This window comes from Thalassophryne amazonica, chromosome 11 (genome assembly GCF_902500255.1).
Source record: "Thalassophryne amazonica chromosome 11, fThaAma1.1, whole genome shotgun sequence".
In the NCBI taxonomy this organism is placed as follows: Eukaryota; Metazoa; Chordata; class Actinopteri; order Batrachoidiformes; family Batrachoididae; genus Thalassophryne; species Thalassophryne amazonica.
In genome coordinates this window covers 53507744-53527064 of record NC_047113.1, presented here as the reverse complement: position 1 = coordinate 53527064, position 19321 = coordinate 53507744, and the positions used below count along the sequence as shown (strand labels likewise).

General features: G+C 41.9%; 1 protein-coding gene across 3 annotated transcripts in view; it reads left to right on the top strand.

Moving 5' to 3' along the window:
• Positions 1-19321, top strand: part of drp2 (dystrophin related protein 2) — a 437530-nt gene that overhangs the window by 230933 nt on the left and 187276 nt on the right. The window lies entirely within an intron of this gene.

The window sequence follows — 19321 nt, the reverse complement described above, 5'->3', positions numbered from 1 at the left end:
AACCAAAAGGCAAAATGAACCAGAATCAAACAAACTCAGTAGGAATTATTCCTCTGCAGAGACGCAACAGGATGTGTGATGTCCAGCCCAATCTCATGTTTTTTTTTTTGTTTTTGTTTTTTTTGGGGGGGGGGGGGGGGGGGGTTGTGCTCCTGTGATGAAATGAGTCAAATTTTCGTGATGGAGCAGTTTTTTTTTTTTAACTCACTATTCCTAACCCTACTCCCACCCCAACCCTAACCTTAACCATAACCTAATCTTACTCCCCCCTCCCTCCCCCTGCTTCACTTATAATTTCATGCAGCCATCACGGAATGAATGAGAATGAATTTGTGCTGCCGTGATGAAAATGAGGCGCTTTTCGTCACAATATCACGAACCAATAGATTATCAGTTATCAAGTTGTTCACCAATGAATATGGCTTTATACACCCTGAATAAAACCATACACCCTGAGGCCTCAGGGTGTATGGTTTTCTGATCACATACCTATAAATGATAAATGTTGTATGGTTTTCTGAAGGGTGTAAAAAGCCATATTCATTGGTGAACAACTTGATAACGATTTTATCATATACAGTGGTCCCTTGTTTATCACGGGAGATACGTTCTAAAAATAACTCGCGATAGGCTAGGTTATTTTTTACAATTATTATAGATGTTTTAAGGCTGTAAAACCCCTCACTACACACTTTATACACTTTTCTCAAACAGGCATTAACATTTTCTCAGTTTTCTCTCCTGTGTAAACACTCAAAGTTCAAACCTTAGTAGAAAAAAAAAATAGAACGTTTTCCTATAAATAATTATGATGGCTTTTAGAACTAACAAATTTAATTTTAACGATCAACCTACGAGGTTGGACATATAAGAAATTATTAATAGTGACTCACCAGTATTTCACAGTTCCTCTGACCACGCCTCTTAGTCGTGGCGCCGCTCCGCTGTCCGGATTGGCTGATTACTCGGGTGGTATGAAAAATATTACCCGTCCGCGAAAAGGGTGTATTGCTATTTATTCTTTAGTGTTTTATCCAATCATATTGACGTATCATTTATAGGTATATGATAATAATGTATATTTCATGCTGCTGAACCACGACTTGCCGTGAGACCAGGTCGGTGATGTCATTTAATTGGCTTAGTATTGGTCAGATCACTTTAGTAGATATATTTGAAGATATTCACTGAAACATATATATATATATATATTCTGATACTGTATTAGGAAATAAAACAACCAGATTTGTTGCCAACCTTATCACGCCACCACATTAGGATTTGGGTTTCTAGGATATTGGCAGTTCAACCTTTCAGTTTCAAATGGGAGGGTTTATATTGCATATATACTCCAAATATTGACTTGGAAGGTCGGGATTGTGGGGGGGTCTTTTTGTGGCTGATTTGTTAGGAAATGGATATGAAGAAAAGCCCAGCTGATATTGATTGAAAATGAATAAATAAATACTGCAGCTGTGGGACAATACCATATTTTAGGAGTATCAAGCGTGTTTCTTTTTTCTAGTTTGCGAGGCCTGTGACTTATACCACCATCACACATACGCCAATTGAGACCAAACTGAGTCAGAATAACACATGCGGTCACAATCGGGAAATATTGAGGTGCGGTCTGAAGACCAATGGAGGACAGTCTGTGAGCATCTACGTATTTGGTCCCATTTGCTCAGCTGTCCCGAGTGTGTTGCACATGTTCAAAACACTCTTGGCGTAATCAAGATGCAACGCACATCTGACGCTGGCCTATGTGCAGTTTTTGCATCATCTGATCACAGTCTACATCAGGGGTAGGCAACCTGTTCCAGAAAGAGCCATGAGGCTGCAGGTTTTCTTTGCAGCCACTGACTCCACCAGGTGATTTCACTGATTAACTGATTCCATCTGCTCAAAGTGATATTAATCAGTAAAATCACCTGGTGGAGTCAGTGGCTGCAAAGAAAACCTGCACCCTCATGGCTCTTTCTGGAACAGGTTGCCTACCCCTGGTCTACATATTCTGACGGCATCAAAACAGCATCTGAAATGATCTTGTTGCAGCTGATTGAGCTCTCAGATCAATCGACTGTGCAAAGGGAGGAACATAGTGCTCCCTCCCAGTCTGGTCCCGTGTTTGTCATCCAGACGTTTGGACATCGGGCAGCTTTCAGCGCCTTTTACGGCTGTCTGACAGCAGTCTGTGTCGTCTACCTGTTGTCCACATGCGTTTTGAATGCCATCGTGCAGGTGTGGACGAGGTAATCTGGATGCTTTCTGACATGGCTGACCATGCCTCTTTCCTCCCGACTGTGTCCGATTATGGCAGTATTTGCCGTTTTGGACTGGTTCCAGCACATTCTTGCTATGTGTGATGGGACGTACTCCAAAAACAGTCACATGCTAGGATGCACATACAGAAAGAGTGCGATTTTGTATCCTCCTACTGGACTCGCTGCCGGTAGGCGATGTTCGAATAAGAGTGAATGTTTTTGTATTATGTTATTTGTGTGTTTGCACCATTAGCACAAGTTAGCAGATATTAACAGTCGAGTAATGTTAGCTCCATTGATGCTTTGATGGTCACTGGATTACTCATCATAGCTTTGAAAAACTGCACCCATTATTAAATTCACCACCCAGTCTGCAGAAATATGTAATTAATCACCCAAACCAGCTTTAAGGCTTGTTAGCCTTTGTTGGGTTGATAACTTTGAAGTAGGCTGGCTTCTTCAGGCTTCATTTGTCCCACCCAGGTCCCGCCACTCTTGCTTATGCTCCCCTTTACCCATTTTTAGGTTGGCTGGGAGTTAGAGAGTCAGGCACTGCCAAGTGGCAACATCTACAACTGTCAAAATAATAATAAAAGAGAAGTCCACACCAATGTTGAGGAGGTGCTGACTGCATAAACAAATAAGGATGCAGAGACCAAATTTGCACAAAACTCACAGCTTCTATGTATAAATATATAGTTAAATTTAATGGGTAGTCACCAACGTTTCAACACATTTCCTCCCTCATGGTGTCAAATTTTGAGCCGCCCCGCCTGAGCTTCAAACTTGCTGTTCCAAAAACCTTTAGTTGATGTCACAGAGGGTTTGTCCATTATTTAAGCAGTCTATGATCAAAGACTCTGAAAGAATTTTGTTGAAAATGAGAAAGAAAAAAAAAAACAGAAGAAAATACAAAGGTTTCAGGTTTGGGTTCTATTTAGAAATGTTAAAATATTTTTTAGCCGTCTGTTTGCAACTGGTTCAATTGTGCTTTTACTGTGAAAGTATTTCAGGTAAATAGATACAATGTAAAGGCAAATTACTTTGGATAAAACATTCAGATGTGTCTCAGATCCACTGTGTCGCTCCCTAATTGCACCCGTTCAGGGCCCCTTCACACATAACACGATAGAAGCCGACTCGCGCACAAAGGAGGAATTGCATGCCATTCGTGAAAAATCGGAGCTGCCTCTAACACCTCGTACACCTGTTGCTACAACTATTTGCACCCACCAATCACCGAAAGACAGAGTGTGCACTGTGAGAGCCCATTTGATCCCTCTCATGGCAGGTGTTGGCCAAATTCCAGGTGACACACATGAACATGCGTGTGCGATAAACATGCACGCATGTGGAGTGCGTGTGTATTGCGCATGTTACGCTCCCCCCCCCCAAACAACACATGTGGTGTGTTTCGCCTGCACACTTATCTACTTTTATTGTTCAGGATTTTTAAAAATATCAGCACTTCATCATTTTTAGTGATTCTTTGTGACCATTTTTGGTGTCACCTACACTTTAATAACTGAATAATGAGAATTCTTGGAAGATGTGTTCTATTAATACAATAAGCATCATTTTCCTGCTTAGCATTTTTGTCCCAATGATTATTGCACCATTCACGGTCACTTTCCAGGCAACTGTAAGATTCTGGTCTAATATGCTATCAAATAATAATTAATTTTTCAGTTCTGCTTCCCCTCAGCTTGTAATTTTAATATACAGTTTAATTTGTGCTTAATCGAGTGGTTTCTCCTGTAAAACAATTAGATGATGCTCATTTTGTAGTTTGATGCTTAATTAGAAACTGTCCAAGCTTGTCGCATCATTTCTATTATTTTTCAGTTCGCTTAGTATCCTCTTTAGACACTTAGCCCCTTAATTGCTTTCTTGACCTTGATGTATGCAGAACGTGTGTGCTTCGTGTGTCCATGCTCCGGAGATGGTGCTGGCGCTCGGTGAGGATGGATATTTTGGAAATGGGTTGAGACAATTTCCCTGGCAGTCCTGTGTAATGAGATAACTATGGATCAACTGCAGCGGCTGTTCGTGCTCCAACATGCACCCTGACTTCATCAGGCTGAGAGGGCAAACGCAGGAACACAGGAAGGAGCCGATGCAGGCAATGAGGGATAGAGAGACAGCTGGCATTAAATCATCACGGAAGAAAGATAGGATGCGGGGAAATGGGCGGAGCAGAGGGAAGAGACATATCAGAATGAATGAATGAGAAATAGCTTTGCTGAAAAGCCGTCTAATCTTGAGGATAAGTGCTGTGCAGAGGAAACGTCTGACTGCATTTATACCACCAGCTGGACTCCGGCAGACGATGCACTTTATGTTGGCGCCTGTCTGACTTTGATTGACAGGTGGCAGCGGCTGTGTTCCAATAAATCTCCTGGGTGCATCCTTTCCCTGATATTGTCATACATTTCCCCCCTCACAGTTTGCTGCATCTTGATTGGAACTAAACATCCTACTGCACTTTTTCACCAAAAACAAAAAGGTACAGCAGGATGCACTGTTGTCTCGTAACATCCTTCATCAGATCACAATGTTTCGAGAGTCCGTTGTGCGTCCAGATAAATTGCCAGGACACACAAGGGTGCTTCAACATCCCATGTGCTTTGTTTCAGTGTTCTAAAGAGCAAATTTATTGCCAATCTATGCCGTTTATACGATTGCAGCGCAGCGGCACAAAGCTCGCTCATGGTACAAGGAGTCCCAAACAGGAAGTGCCAAATTTTGAGTCCACAGTGAAACAGGAAATGTCAAATATCAAACACTTCTTGGATTGACACTTCCTGGATTGGCCGATGAGATCTCATGGAATCACGCAGGAACTCAGTGGCAAGTTGACACTGACACAGGAAGTGCCAAATTTTGAGTCCACAGTGAAACAGGAAATGCCATATGTTGAACACTTCCTGGCATGGGTGTAGCTGGGTTGCATTGGACTTCCCTGAAATCTGATTGGACACCCCAGGTGCCAAATGGATGATTGACGTGTCACGGCACCACACGTCTGGTTGAAAAGAGCCATTTTAAAATTGGTGACACATATTGAGTGCTATGTCCATCCTGTATAGTAGTTGGTGCTGTGTTCCACAAAAAAAGTTCTAATCCACCTGTTGTTTTGAATTTGAGCACATCGTCTGAACCACAGACTCCTAGTTGTATTGGTGAGTAAACAGCCGTTTTCTAATACCTAAAATGATCTTCCTTAAACTGAAATTGATAGCACATCTCTACAACGTGGTATAAATTTAATTAAAAATATAAAATACAGCTTCCTGATGGAGTGGTGTAGAGGAGGTGAGAAGACCTGAAAGTTCTGCTAATTTGGCCATATTGTGCAGCTCTACTGTAAAGTAGCTTGTCAGGGGGTGTGTTTGATCTGTTTTCATTTCTTTGCTTTGTCATTTCTGTTTTTGTCTGGTTGCTTTCCCGTTTGTTTATTTTCTTGTTGGACTTTTTCCTGCTTGGGTCATTCTGTCTCTCTTGGTGGTGGGTGTTTCTCTCTCTCTCTCCCTGGTCACGTCCTCCTTCTGGTGCTTTCCACGCTCACCTGCTCTCAATTTGCAGCTAATTACTTGGGTGTATATATACTGCTCATTTTTCTCTGTTTCTTTGCCAGATTGATGCACCCTGTACCTTCTTTCCAGCTCAGAGTTTTGTATTCCATAGTCCTGCCTGCCTCATCGTGTTCTCAACCTCCTGCCTGTTAGTTCTGACCTTGCTTAAGCCTGATGATTGTTGTACTGCTGCTGTGCTTTTTGGACTGCCTTCCTGTATACCGACCATTGCTAACCTCACCGCTAAAGTCTTTCAACCAGAGCTGTTTGTGTGAGCCTTGCATTTGTGTCCTAACTACCCCGCCTGTCACAGATGAAAAGTTAGAATCTTAATTTCCATCACCACAAACAAAATGCTTAAAGTGGTAGGGGGTTAAAGCCCTTTTCACACCAGGTCCACTTCGAGTTGTTTCATGTAGCGTCATGACAACGCAGGAATGTCTGCGTCAGGTGCGCGCAGCAGGTGGGCAGAGAGGAGGTGAGGACGCAGCCTGCAGGTTCTCTGCACAGAAAAATCAGAGTGCACAGACTGTGCACTCCGATTTTTCTTCTAGTTTATATTTGTCCTTGTGCAGGGCTGCAGGGCTGCAGGGCTGCAGGTCTGTGCTCTGAGTTCTGTTATAGTTTATCTTTCCTCCTTTGACCACCAAGATGCGCACACGCATGCGCGAACGAACCGTCTGTGAGTAAAAGTGGAGCTTTCTGGAGTTATACTTGATGTGGACATGTCCTGTCTCTGGCAATCAGTCTGTGAGCAGGACTTATGTCCTTTTATGTCCTTTATTTAACAGAATGATGAGAGAGTTTGAGGGGAGAGTGTGGACCTGCGTGCAGCCAGACAGTTTATTTTTCTTTCTTTTAATTGTTTACATATGCGCGCGTGAACGAATCACCCGTGAGTGGACTAGAGATGTGTGGACTTTTGTCCGCATCTTTTTTCTGTGCTCTTTTTGAGCGTGTAGTTTTACTGCATTGTGTACATGGTATAAAAACAATCCTGCGTGATTTATACTTCAGGAACAATGGAACACAGCAGGAATGATAAATTGGCATCGGGTAATGCTGTATAACGTGAGTGAGTACTGTCCTGTTGCCCTGACTTGCACTGAAACCACTTAATTTCTACGTCGAGCAGAGGACGCAAAAAAAAATAAAAAAATAAACATGTTTAACTTTTGGAGTCCGATTTGCTTCTTCCTTTGCGTCCCTTGCACTGTTGTGGCATTGAGCTACATCGTCTCGGCACTGAGTTGCTTCCACGTGTCGTCATCACGACGATGCACGACGCCGCATGACGCAACTTGACGTGGGCTCAGTGTGAAAGGGGCTTTACTGAAAAAAAGTTTGAAGGACCTAAATTACATGCTGAGGACTCTTTTCCAGGCATGTAAGATGCAAATAAAATAAATTTTTAAAATGGTTACAATTAAGAGGGCAGTAGTTGGGGGGTCTGTGGAGCGAAGCCCCCCAGAAGACTTTTGCCATGATTATGCTCTCAGCATATTTACTGAAAATAAAGTATGACAGACCTAAATGAGACAGTGAGAACTTTTTCCAGGCATGTGAGAATGCAAATAAAGAAAATGTTTAAAGTGGCAGGGGGTTAAGAGGACTGTAGATTTTTGATGAACCTGAAGATTTTTAGCCATGCCCATGCTCTCCAGAAGATTTACTGAAAAAAAGTCTGAAGGACCTAAATGACATGGTGAGATGCTGAAGAGCTTTGCTCATTCATGTCCGTGACATATACATATTAGACATATATACTGGATTTGAGCTGAGTCTGCCACGGTCTAAAAGCATGACGTCATGTTTCCTCACTGTTGGTATGCCAGGACACCAAACAACTACATCACACCTCCTGGCAGAGAGAGAGAGAGAGAGAGAGAGAGAGAGAGAGAGAGAGAGAGAGAGAGAGAGAGAGATCTGCCTTTTTTCTTGAAGACGTGGAGCTGCACTCCATGATGATGTTCCGTGGGTCCTTTCTCTTTTTTCCACTTTGAAAGAAATCTAATCAACTGAAAAAATGTAAACCAGGTTTTACAGATTATCACACTGCTAAAGTGCATGTAAACACATCAGATCAGATTATTACTATGATTATTACCATTATGACCATGTAAATGGGGTCCCTGGTTTACCTTACTGGAGCAGTAACAGTCCAAACCAGAGTCAGTTTATGGACATGAGGCCATGTTTTCACAGGAAACGGAAGTAGGGGCTGCTGTGGGTTGCTAGCAACTGTACTTTTAATTGAGTATAGAATATGAGTACTCTTCCCACCACTACGTGTTTGACATCTCATATGCAAACTCGGGTGATCAGCACACTGTGAGTCACACTGTACAAAAATGTCCAGCTGCACAGCTTGTTGACAGTATGACGCCTTGACACAAGCATGGATCTTGGGACTGCAGAATAAAGATAATAGACTCAACTGTGTGAATAAAAGCTGTCTAGTGTGTATCATAATTATTGTTGAAATATTATGTTTATATATAAAGAGACATTTGTTACCACAAGCATAATGGTAAGCAGGGGCGTAGGTTTGCATATGGACCATAGGGACAAGTCACAACCATTATTTTGGGATGGCAAAATAGTCCCTACCAATATTTAGCATTTTTGTTTATATAACAAAATCATTCACTATTTTTTTGCGAACTCGATACTATAATTTTAGTCGTCACATTTTGTGTTTTCGACTTGCCAGAGTGACAGGGTTACCCATGTTGCAATTTCATTGGCTCACGTTCTTCTCACATGGACGTAAACAAAGTGCATCTCGTGGCAGGCAGTGCTTCATTTGTAAAGTGGGAGGTCCCGGAGCGCAGAGGATGGGTGGCTCCGGTGCAGTGTTGCCAGATGTATGATAATTATCGTATTTGTACGATAGTTTTGCCCTCTGTACGATGTACGATCAATAATGGGAAAAAATCCAAAATGTACGATAATTTCAGTTGTTGCCCAAACACGCATCTCTCTCTGACACCCAAGAATCATTTTGCAGGCGTTGCACTCAGGCGGCATCAAAGACACACCACACACAGGGCTGCTGCTGGCTTTGGCCGCCCGGGACAACGTCATTTGAAAGCCCGCCCCCTCTCATACAAAGTAATGAGTTCCCATCCAATCTGTGCCGTGACAGGAAGATTCCCCAACCAACATCTTTTTTTTTTTTTAAACTTTATTTCAACAAATGCAACAACAAACGAACAAAACACAAGAGCAAAGAGATATACAAGAAAAATAAAAAAAGTTCAAGTTCCTTATGGAGGTGTCAACATTTTTTCTGTGTTCAACAAAATCTGCACAAGTGTCCATGGCATCGGATGACGACAGCGACCTCGAGGTTGAATTCGACTCTTTCTAGTCTGGTAATTAACACGTTTGTGTCCCTTCACAGAAAAAAAAAAAATCTTTCTAGTAGTGCGTTCTAGTTTCCCCATTACTATAATTACTGTTTAAAAATGTGACATAAAATTCTTTGGAAATTAAAAAAAAAAAAAAAAAACACTAAAATAGCTACGTTGTATGCGTTTTGTTTGTGTACGATCATTTCTCCCAAAATACGATAATTTTGAGGTTTTGGTACGATACTTTCATATTTCATATCTGGCAACACTGCTCCGGTGCAGAAAAACAGAAAGGGCGGGGTGGAGGTCTTGCGAACAATGCTGTGCGCCACACTTAAAATAAACTGCACACCCACACACACCTTCACAAATGACACTAACATCCTGCCTTTTCCTCAGAAATTACTACATTTATGTTTGCTGTCTGTCTCTGTACTTTTTTGTCAGTTTTGCGCTCTTTTTCATACTTTTGCCTCGTTTCAAAAGTCACCAAACGCACTTTACCATAATATATGCAACATATAGCATGCTGTTGGAAAGCACGGGTTCTTGGCTTGCTGTCAGTGTTAAATTTTTCAGAGTGAGGGCTTACATGAGAACTTACGGTAATGAGAATCAGCGGCGCATTAGTGTGAAACTTCCGTGTTTTTCCTCTGCGTTATGACATCACAGGCTTCATTTACCATAATACACCATATATATCATTGGAAATCCCTTTTTTTTTTTTTAATTAGGTTGCCAGATACCTACAACTGCATTATTGATGAAGAGAATAGATTATACATCTTGGTTGCAAAAACTTTTTTTTTTTTTTGTTAGCTCCACAAGTATTTTTTTGTTGTCTTGTTCTCTCAGGTGTAGGCCTATCGAATAGATTCGTGATTTTGGGTGCAATTTTGTTATTTAAGCTATTTGTTTGTTTGCCTACATGCTTAATATTGTAAATAAAGTGTTAAATTATTCAGCATTATGTCGTCATATGTTATGTATTATGCTGTACTTGTGCGTCTAATGGTATGAGTGGGTTAGGGGGTGGTGGTGGTGGGCAGGGGGGCTGGGGGGGGTGGTATTGTCCCTACCAAAGCTGAGACCAAACCTACGCCCTTGATGGTAAGCCTATATTGTGACATCTTATCAGCATTTATTTGTGTGTGTGTGTGTGTGTGTGTGTGTGTGTGTGTGTGTGTGTGTGTGTGTGTGTGTGTGTGTGTGTGTGTGTGTGTGTGTGTGTGTGTGTGTGTGTGTGGGTGTGTGGGTGTGTGGGTGTGTGTGTGCATTCCCCTCTGCCTTCTGCAGCCATTCCCGAGTCAGCATCTGTTTTAAATGATGACAACAATAAAAAGCATTTCTTTTTTATTTATGAATGGTGGATTTTAAAAGGATGGTTCTGCTCCACAAAATGGCTTATTTCAACAATACTTTGTAACAAATGACTGTATTGACCTCTGAATGCAATTTCAAGGCAAGCCAAATATGATGCTGTCATCAATCTGTTTTATAGTTCATCTCCTGCTTTAGCATATGTTGGTGATCAAGGCATACTTGCACCAGATGTACTGCATAATATCCTTACTTTTGTCTTCCATTGTATTCAAGTTCACGAAAGTTTAAAGTTGGATCACTCACACAGTCTATGGACAGCTGCGAGTATTTTACTCGACAAAGTCATTACTCAAAGATTTTACTTGAGTCAGATCAAATCAATTCAAATCAATTTTATTTATATAGCACCAAATCACAACAAACAGTTGCCCCAAGGCGCTTTATATTGTAAGGCAAAAGCCATACAGTAATTACAAAAAAAAAAACCCCAACAGTCAAAATGACCCCCTATGAGCAAGCACTTGGCGACAGTGGGAAGGAAAAACTCCCTTTTAACAGGAAGAAACCTCCAGCAGAACCAGGCTCAGGGAGGGTTGAGTGTTGAGTGTTGCAGATTGCAGCCATACATATAGACCGAACTAAACCAGTGGTTCTTAACCTGGTCCTCAAGTACCACCTCCCACTAACAGACATCTGAATGAACTAATCACTTCATGGTAGAGCAAGGAGAGATGGAAAATGTGCACATTTGGTGATACTTGAGGACCAGGTTTGAGAACCGCTGAAATAGATGGCTGACACATGTAACCGTGTGCCAATAAAGAAGCAGTGCTGCCATCTTGAAGTGGTGCTGCTTGCAGTGACACGAGCCCAGTACTGACTTCATTCTGCAGTACTGAAACCATTTCAACTGTTTGTTCTACTTAATTTGTCTGGCTCTGTGGTATGCCATGGGTCACGTTTTAACGGTTACATTTTATCGCTGCATTATTTTCCATGTTTTCCAGCTAATTTTTCTCCCTGCTTTTCTTCTGTGTTTGTTTTGTTTTACTTATCTTCCTATTTCTCACCTGTTTACAGTTTTGTGTGTTTCCACACTTTTACATTTGATTCTTTGGTTCACTATTTAAACTACTTTTAGAGTGTTCCCTTGTTGCCAGATTGTATAGGTTCTTCATACTCTCACATTATAATTCTAGTGCTTTTTCCAGTGTTTTTGCCTTCTTGTTACAGATCTGTCCCATGTTCCTGCTTTTTGCTATCAGGCTTGATGGACAGAGACATCTGGATACAAATGCTGGACTCAGCAAGGCAGCTTTATTTTTTAGGATTGTTTACTGAGTAATTCAGCGGGGTTCGGCACGCAGATAGGCAGTCCAAAATCAGCAAACAAAGCAAAATCATCAGGCGTTAGGCGAGGTCAGAAAAACAGGCAGGTGGTCAAAGCACAACGTGGAAGCAGGACTAGAAAACACAGAAAACAGCTAGAAGTGATGGCATAAAGCACAACGATCTGGCGGAGAACTAGTGCAACCAGTGAAGCTTATGTACACCCTGGTGATGAGCTACCGATTAGAAACAGGTGTGTGGAAAGCTCCAGAATAGGGTGTGGCACAAACAGTGTGCACTGCCCACCACCAAGCACAAAGAGAGACAGAGAAGAGAGATAGGGAAAGATAAAGCCCAAGCAGGAAAAACCCAGCAAGAGAAATCACACACTGAAAAAAACAATCAAAACTAAACTAAGCAGAAGTAAACAGAACAAAGCATAATACAAAAGTCCAGATCATGACATTTGCCTGTTGTTTTGGATGGATCACTTGGTGTAACAACTCATTTATTGCCTGTTTTGTTTTTTTTTTGTTGTTTTTGTTTGCCTAATATTCTGCTGCCTCTCTTAGAAAAAGTGTTACTTGTTGGACTGATCAAACGTGTGCCTGCGCTCTGCCTGTTATTGAGATGTTAAGCATTACATTGCTGTAATTCACTGAATGCTTTTAAACTGATAAATGTTAGTGACTCTAGCTCAAAGCTGTCCAAGGACATTCTCTACCTAAATTGTCAATTAAGGATAATTAAGGGTAAATATCCTTTTTTAATTCAAATGCATTTGTGGTAAGTATTATTAAATTATTTATATTCATGATTTCACTCAGATAAATGTATACGTATTTGTTAATGTTGTTTCCATTGGTTTCTGTTGTTTGCTAGCACTTCTGGCCCCACTGAGTGATGGCAGATGTATTCTCATGGCGGCATGCTTGCGATACATATCTGGTGTTTGGAATCAGCCCTATATCTAGTTCCTCTATCTTTCTCTATGTTTGCAGCACCAACGTCACTGCTAACAATATGCAGCATTGTTCATGAGGTGCACACAGATTTCCACTGCAGGGAATGCCCACACGGGCTGATGTGGGTGGATCTGTGGCATGTTGTGAATGTGCATGGCTCAAATTACTGCAGAGAGCCAGCCACCCACACTCCGTATCTGTCCGAGGTCAAAAGGACACCTCTGAGATTGTTTGGCCATTAGAAAACTTTTTTTCTGCATTCTTCGCCCTGCACATCCTTGTGTTACCTTTTCCTCCCCTGCTGCTATTTTGCATGAATGCTCTTAAATACAGCGTCCGTTTGCAATCTGCATTCTTCTTCACAGCAGTATGTCCCTTCGAGCACCTTATAGAGACTATCTGTCTTATTTCAATGCCCTTTGGTGGTTCTGCATCCCACTTTCTCTGTTACATCCTCAGGCCAATGAAAGTGTCAGCAGAAACTACTGTGCTCCAATTACATTTTTTTAATGATAACTGTTATTCAAGGTCAAGGGTGAAACCGCAGTGCTGCTGGGATTATTTAGGAAGAGGGTGGCAGGAGTGTGCGGGATTGTGTCAGTGCCATCGGGGGATTTCAGACAGCAATCATTCAGTTGCTTGAAGGGATGAATTTTGCTTTCATTGCTGCTGGGGAAAACATTTTCAGATTCAGTGGTTTATTTCATGGGGAGGGTGAATTTTTCCAAGGTGTGATGTACAAAACTCTACTGTTTTTGCTCTATGTCCCAATATTGCCCAGTAAAACTGATGGACTTCATAATCAGATTAATCAGCACATGTAGTCCACAGTTTAAGTTAGTTTACCAGTTTGATTTTAAATGATCTATGACTGGGCAGCACAGTGGATTAGTGGTTAGCACTGTTGCCTCACAGCAAGAAAGTTGTGGGTTCCTTTCCCACCTGGGACCTTTTTGTGTGGAGTTTGCATGTTAAATGGACTGCATGTACGAGGGCTGTCCGTAAAGTATAGGTCCTTTTTATTTTTTTCAAAAACTATATGGATTTCATTCATATGTTTTTACGTCAGACATGCTTGCACCCTCGTGCGCATGCGTGAGTTTTTCCATGCCTGTCGGTGACGTCATTCGCCTGTGAGCACTCCTTGTGGGAGGAGTCATCCAGCCCCTCGTCGGAATTCCTTTGTCTGAGAAGTTGCTGAGAGACTGGCGCTTTGTTTGATCAAAATTTTTTCTAAACTTGTGAGACACATCGAAGTGGACATGGTTCGAAAAATTAAGCTGGTTTTCAGTGAAAATTTTAACAGCTGATGAGAGATTTTGAGGTGATTCTGTCGCTTTAAGGACTTTTCACGGTGCGAGACGTCGCGCTGCGCTCTCAGGCGCCGTCGTCAGCCTGTTTCAAGCTTAAAACCTCCACATTTCAGGCTCTATTGATCCAGGACGTCGTGAGAGAACAGAGAAGTTTCAGAAGAAGTCGGTTTCAGCATTTTATCCGGATATTCCACTGTTAAAGGAGATTTTTTTAATGAAAGACGTGCAGACGGGTCCGCGCGTCGGGACGCAGCCGACGCGGCGCGGCGGCACAGGAAAAACACCTCCGTGTTGATAACCATTTGTAAAATCCAGGCGGCTTTTGATGGCTTTCAGTGGAGTGAGTATATGAGAAATTGTTTATCAGCTGGAGATGTTCCAACTTGTCCTCAAGGCTTCCAACAGAGGTGTTTTTCCTGTGGCGGAGCGTCGCGGCGGCTGCGAGCCGACGCTGCAATCCGCCTGCACGTCTTTCATTAAAAAAATCTCCTTTAACAGTGGAATATCCGGATAAAATGCTGAAACCGACTTCTTCTGAAACTTCTCTGTTCTCTCACGACGTCCTGGATCAATAAAGCCTGAAATGTGGAGGTTTTAAGCTTGAAACAGGCTGATGACGCCGCCTGAGAGCGCTGCGCGACGTCTCGCACCGTGAAAAGTCCTTAAAGCGACAGAATCACCTCAAAATCTCTCATCAGCTGTTAAAATTTTCACTGAAGACCAGCTTAATTTTTCGAACCATGTCCACTTCGATGTGTCTCACAGGTTTAGAAAAAATTTTGATCAAACAAAGCGCCAGTCTCTCAGCAACTTCTCAGACAAAGGAATTCCGACGAGGGGCTGGACGACTCCTCCCACAAGGAGTGCTCACAGGCGAATGACGTCACCGACAGGCGTGGAAAAACTCACGCATGCGCACGAGGGTTCAAGCATGTCTGACGTAAAAACATATGAATGAAATCCATATAGTTTTAGAAAAAAATAAAAAGGACCTATACTTTACGGACAGCCCTCGTATATATCACTTTTCCATCTGCATCAGACGCTCAAAGCGCTTTACACATCAATGTCTCACATTCACCCAGATGTCAGGCTGCTGCCATGCAAGGTGCCCACTACACACCGGGAGCAACTAGGGGATTAAGGACCTTGCCCAAGGGCCCTTAGTGATTTTCCAGTCGGGCTGGGAATTGTACTGGGGATCCTCTGGTCTCAAGCCCAACACTTAACCACTAGACCATCACCTCCCCCATGTTCTCGCCATGTTTGTGTGGGTTCACCGGGTGCTCCGGCTTCCTTCCTTAGGTGAATTGGAAACTTCAGAATTGTGTGTAGGTGTATGTGTGTGAATGTGTCTGTCTTTATGTGGCCTTGCAACAAATTGGCATCCTGTCCAGAGTGTACTCCACCTCATGCCCCACAACTGCTGGGATAGGCTCCAGCCCCCTGTGACCCTTTATTGGAGTAAGCAGTTGAAGACAAGTGAGTGAGTGAGAGAGTGAGAAAATTTGATGATTTCACAACATGCCATCTTAAACCTTACCTCCAACACTGTATTTGTTCTTTTAATTTATAGTCTATTCTTTTTTAACCTTTTTAACATTCTATTGTCTTCAGTAAATCACATTTCCCAAATTAAAAATAATAAAGCCATATTTGCACATTAATATACTATGCCAGTATGCTAGCCATGTGAAAGGGAAAATGAGTGCTTCTTAAGTCTGGACTTGAAAGTTTCCATGAACAATTTTATAGGCTAGTAGCAGAACCTTAAAATCTGATCTCACAGGGACAGGAAGCCGGTGAAGAAATACCAAAATGGGTGCAATGTGGTCAAACCTTCTGCTTCATATCAAAAGTCTGGCAGCAGCATTTTGAACCAATTGGAGACCCCTAATGCTGGACTGTGGTAAACCACAAAATAGAACATTGCATTAGTCCAATCTAGAAGAGACAAATGCATGAATCAGGCAGGATGGGCCAAATCTTCGCTAAATTTCACAGGTGGAAGAAAGCAGTCCTCATAAAAACTCTAATGTGTAGGACAACGGACAACGTAGGATCAAAATTACCCCAAGGTTCCTCACTTTGTCAGTGTGATGTATGACACACGAGCCTTGGGTAAGTGTTAGTTGGTCAAATTGAAGCTGATGTCTCACTGGACCAAGAACCATCATTTCAGTCTTATGACAGTTTAAAAGTAGTTTAAGAGTTTAACATCCCATGAGTCCCACGAGTCCCATGGGTCCCACGGGTCCACAAAACAGTCGAGTCTCATGACAGTTTATGATCTATTAGATTGTGATTCCATCATGAAATTAGATTGTGATATCATCACAGCCCCAGTAGCTGATAACAAGCTTGACCAAAAACAGGCAGAGGGCAGGCACATGGATGACCAGTCCAATGGGCAACAGTCTTACAATGGCAGACAATACATAGGCATCTCTCATACCAAACAAACAAATGCAAATCAGTAGGCAAAAACTTAGGAACTCAGTACGACACCAAAGGTCTGCAAAGGAGAGGAAAAAAACACTAGAAAACATACTGGAAAATACAACACGAGAGAGCTGCACGAACCTATACAATCTGGCAATGGGGGAACGCTCTAACAGCGGTCAAATAAGCAACCAAACAGTCAAATCCAGAAGTGTGGGGACATTTGAAACCTGAAGGCCAGAAACAAACAGAAACTGAACAAGGATGAAATGTAAACGTAGAAACAACAGAGAATGTTTACCATGGGGTAGATTTAGCCAAATAACATGGATAATAGCAACATGCAGAGAATAACGCCCAAGACAGAATAATGTAGGGATCAATCCTAAACGCCAAAACATTACCCATAACACACAGGGCATAGACATGTACACAATAAAATAAGAAATGCTTGTTATACTGATGTGTCATACCATTGTTTGTATTACTGTTGATAGCAAGCTTTCAGAGAGGATTTGATTGTCTTGCAACTAGGGATGTCCCGATCAGGTTTTTTTGGCCCCGATCCGATTCCGAGTCATCTGATTTTGAGTATCTGCCGATACCGAGTCCCGATCCGATACTTTAAAAAACTGAATGAACAATGAACAAATGCTAAATATATAGTAATTTCATTGTAATCACCTTATTTTATTATTTATCACTTAAACAGTGCACTTCTCCTTGAGGTAGCTTGAACAATCAAGTAATAATCTACCAGACTTAAAAAATGTACAAATTTCCATGTTATTTTATTTGTCTAAAAATAAATGTCAAATGTCCCTTATGTTAAACAAGAAATTATCTAATCTGAAATAACAGGTGGTTTTAATTTATAAATGCAAGGTTTTTAAAGAACCATTTATTGATTTAGCTATTTTAATTACAAGTGTTCTAAACTTTTTTAAACAGTAATCAGAAATTTTGAGGTAACAAACAACATCAACAAAAAACATTTCCAAGGATTTTTCTTCAGACACGTGATTTCTGCACTGATCTGTGGTTCAAATCCCCGCCTGACTGGAAAATCACTAAGGGCCCTTGGGCAAAGTCTTTAAGCCCCTATTGCTCCTGGTGTGTAGTGAACGCCTTGTATGGCAGCACCCTGACATCGGGGTGAATGTGAGGCATAATTGTAAAGCGCTTTGAGCGTCTGATGCAGATGGAAAAACGCTATATAAATGCAGTCCATTTACCATTTTTACAGATCAGTGGTTTCTGCCACTAGTCTTCCGTGTTTTGGCCGGATGCATCGTTCCTATTGGATAGCTCGGAGCTACGTCACAGCTCAGAGCATCGAAAGTTCAAAAGTCAACTTGAAAAGTAAAAGTAAAAAAAAAAACTTACATTTGCGTCCTGACAGTCCTCGGTGTCCCTCTGATGCTTTATCAGTGTTCAACAAGTTCAGAGCAGCGCAGTGAATGAAGACGTAAGCTCTTTAAGACGCGCTCCTAAATGTGATGAGTGCGCACATGGCTCGTGCGCACACCATCTCTCCCTCCGTTTTGCAGACAAACGATCACAGGACAATTTGTTTTTTTCTTTTTGTTAATCAGATGACAGATCGTCGTCCTGAGGACTTGGTCAGCACCGGGCCCTGCTGCGCATGGAAGGATGACTGAGCAAGAGTTTCAGTGGGAAAGTGTCCGTCATGCTCTTGTCATTCCATCGAGGCGTAACTCCCCCCACCTCTGTCCGGTTCAACTTATGTTTTTTCTTTTGTTCAATTAAAAAAAAAAGAAGATTGGGTTGAACTTTGACCGCATCAGCCTGCCGACAAGCGGCAATGCGCACTCCCGTCAGAAGCGTCATGTCAAAAGCCGAGCTAAAGCGACGCTTCTGACGCCTCTAAAAAACAACGCATCTCACGCCTCTGACGCTTCCACGCATGAAAGGCCCACTAATCTGCAATAATGAGCCTGAAACAGCGCTGATCAAAATAATGAGGATAAAATCTATATCGGATTCCTGATCGGGATGCAATGTCTGATTTCGATCAAGTCTGAAACCACGTGATCGGGCCCGATATCCAATCACGTGATCAGATCGGGACATCACTACTTGCAACTACTCCAGTCGACATTTCTCATGTACGTCAGCTGTGATCAAGTTTTCTGGTCAAGTGTTTTTCCACACACCACCTCTATTATTTCATCTACTACCTGCAATTTTAGCAGTAGTTTATGTGCATCCTTTGTGCTTGTGATAATGTGTTGAAGAGATAAAGAAACACAGGTGGACATGAGAGCCTGTCTATAGCTGTCCTTCTGTCTTTCATGCGCAATTCTTATCAATATCTTTACAAATCCAAGCAGACAGTGTTTGCTGTAAACACAAAATGAATTCAGATTTTGTAGGCCAGACAGTATTTTGTTTTTACTTGGTATTTCAACATATTGCAGATGTTTCCGGTATACCTTAAAGATGTTATTTGAAATGCTGTACAGGATATTTTGATTTGCTTTTTATGACTCAGCCCTGTGACAGACTGGTGACCTGTCCAGGGTACACCCCACCTCTCGCCCAGTGACTGCTGGGATAGGCTCCAGCTTCCCCATGATCCTTAATTGGAATAAGAGGGACTAGAAAATGAATGAATGACTGTAGCAGGATGTGCAGCGAGGTCACAGATTTTTTCCCTTCTTGATTTTATACTTAATATTATTCTCTCTGTCTCATAGTTCCATACCCTTACAAGTGCTAAATATTTCTCTC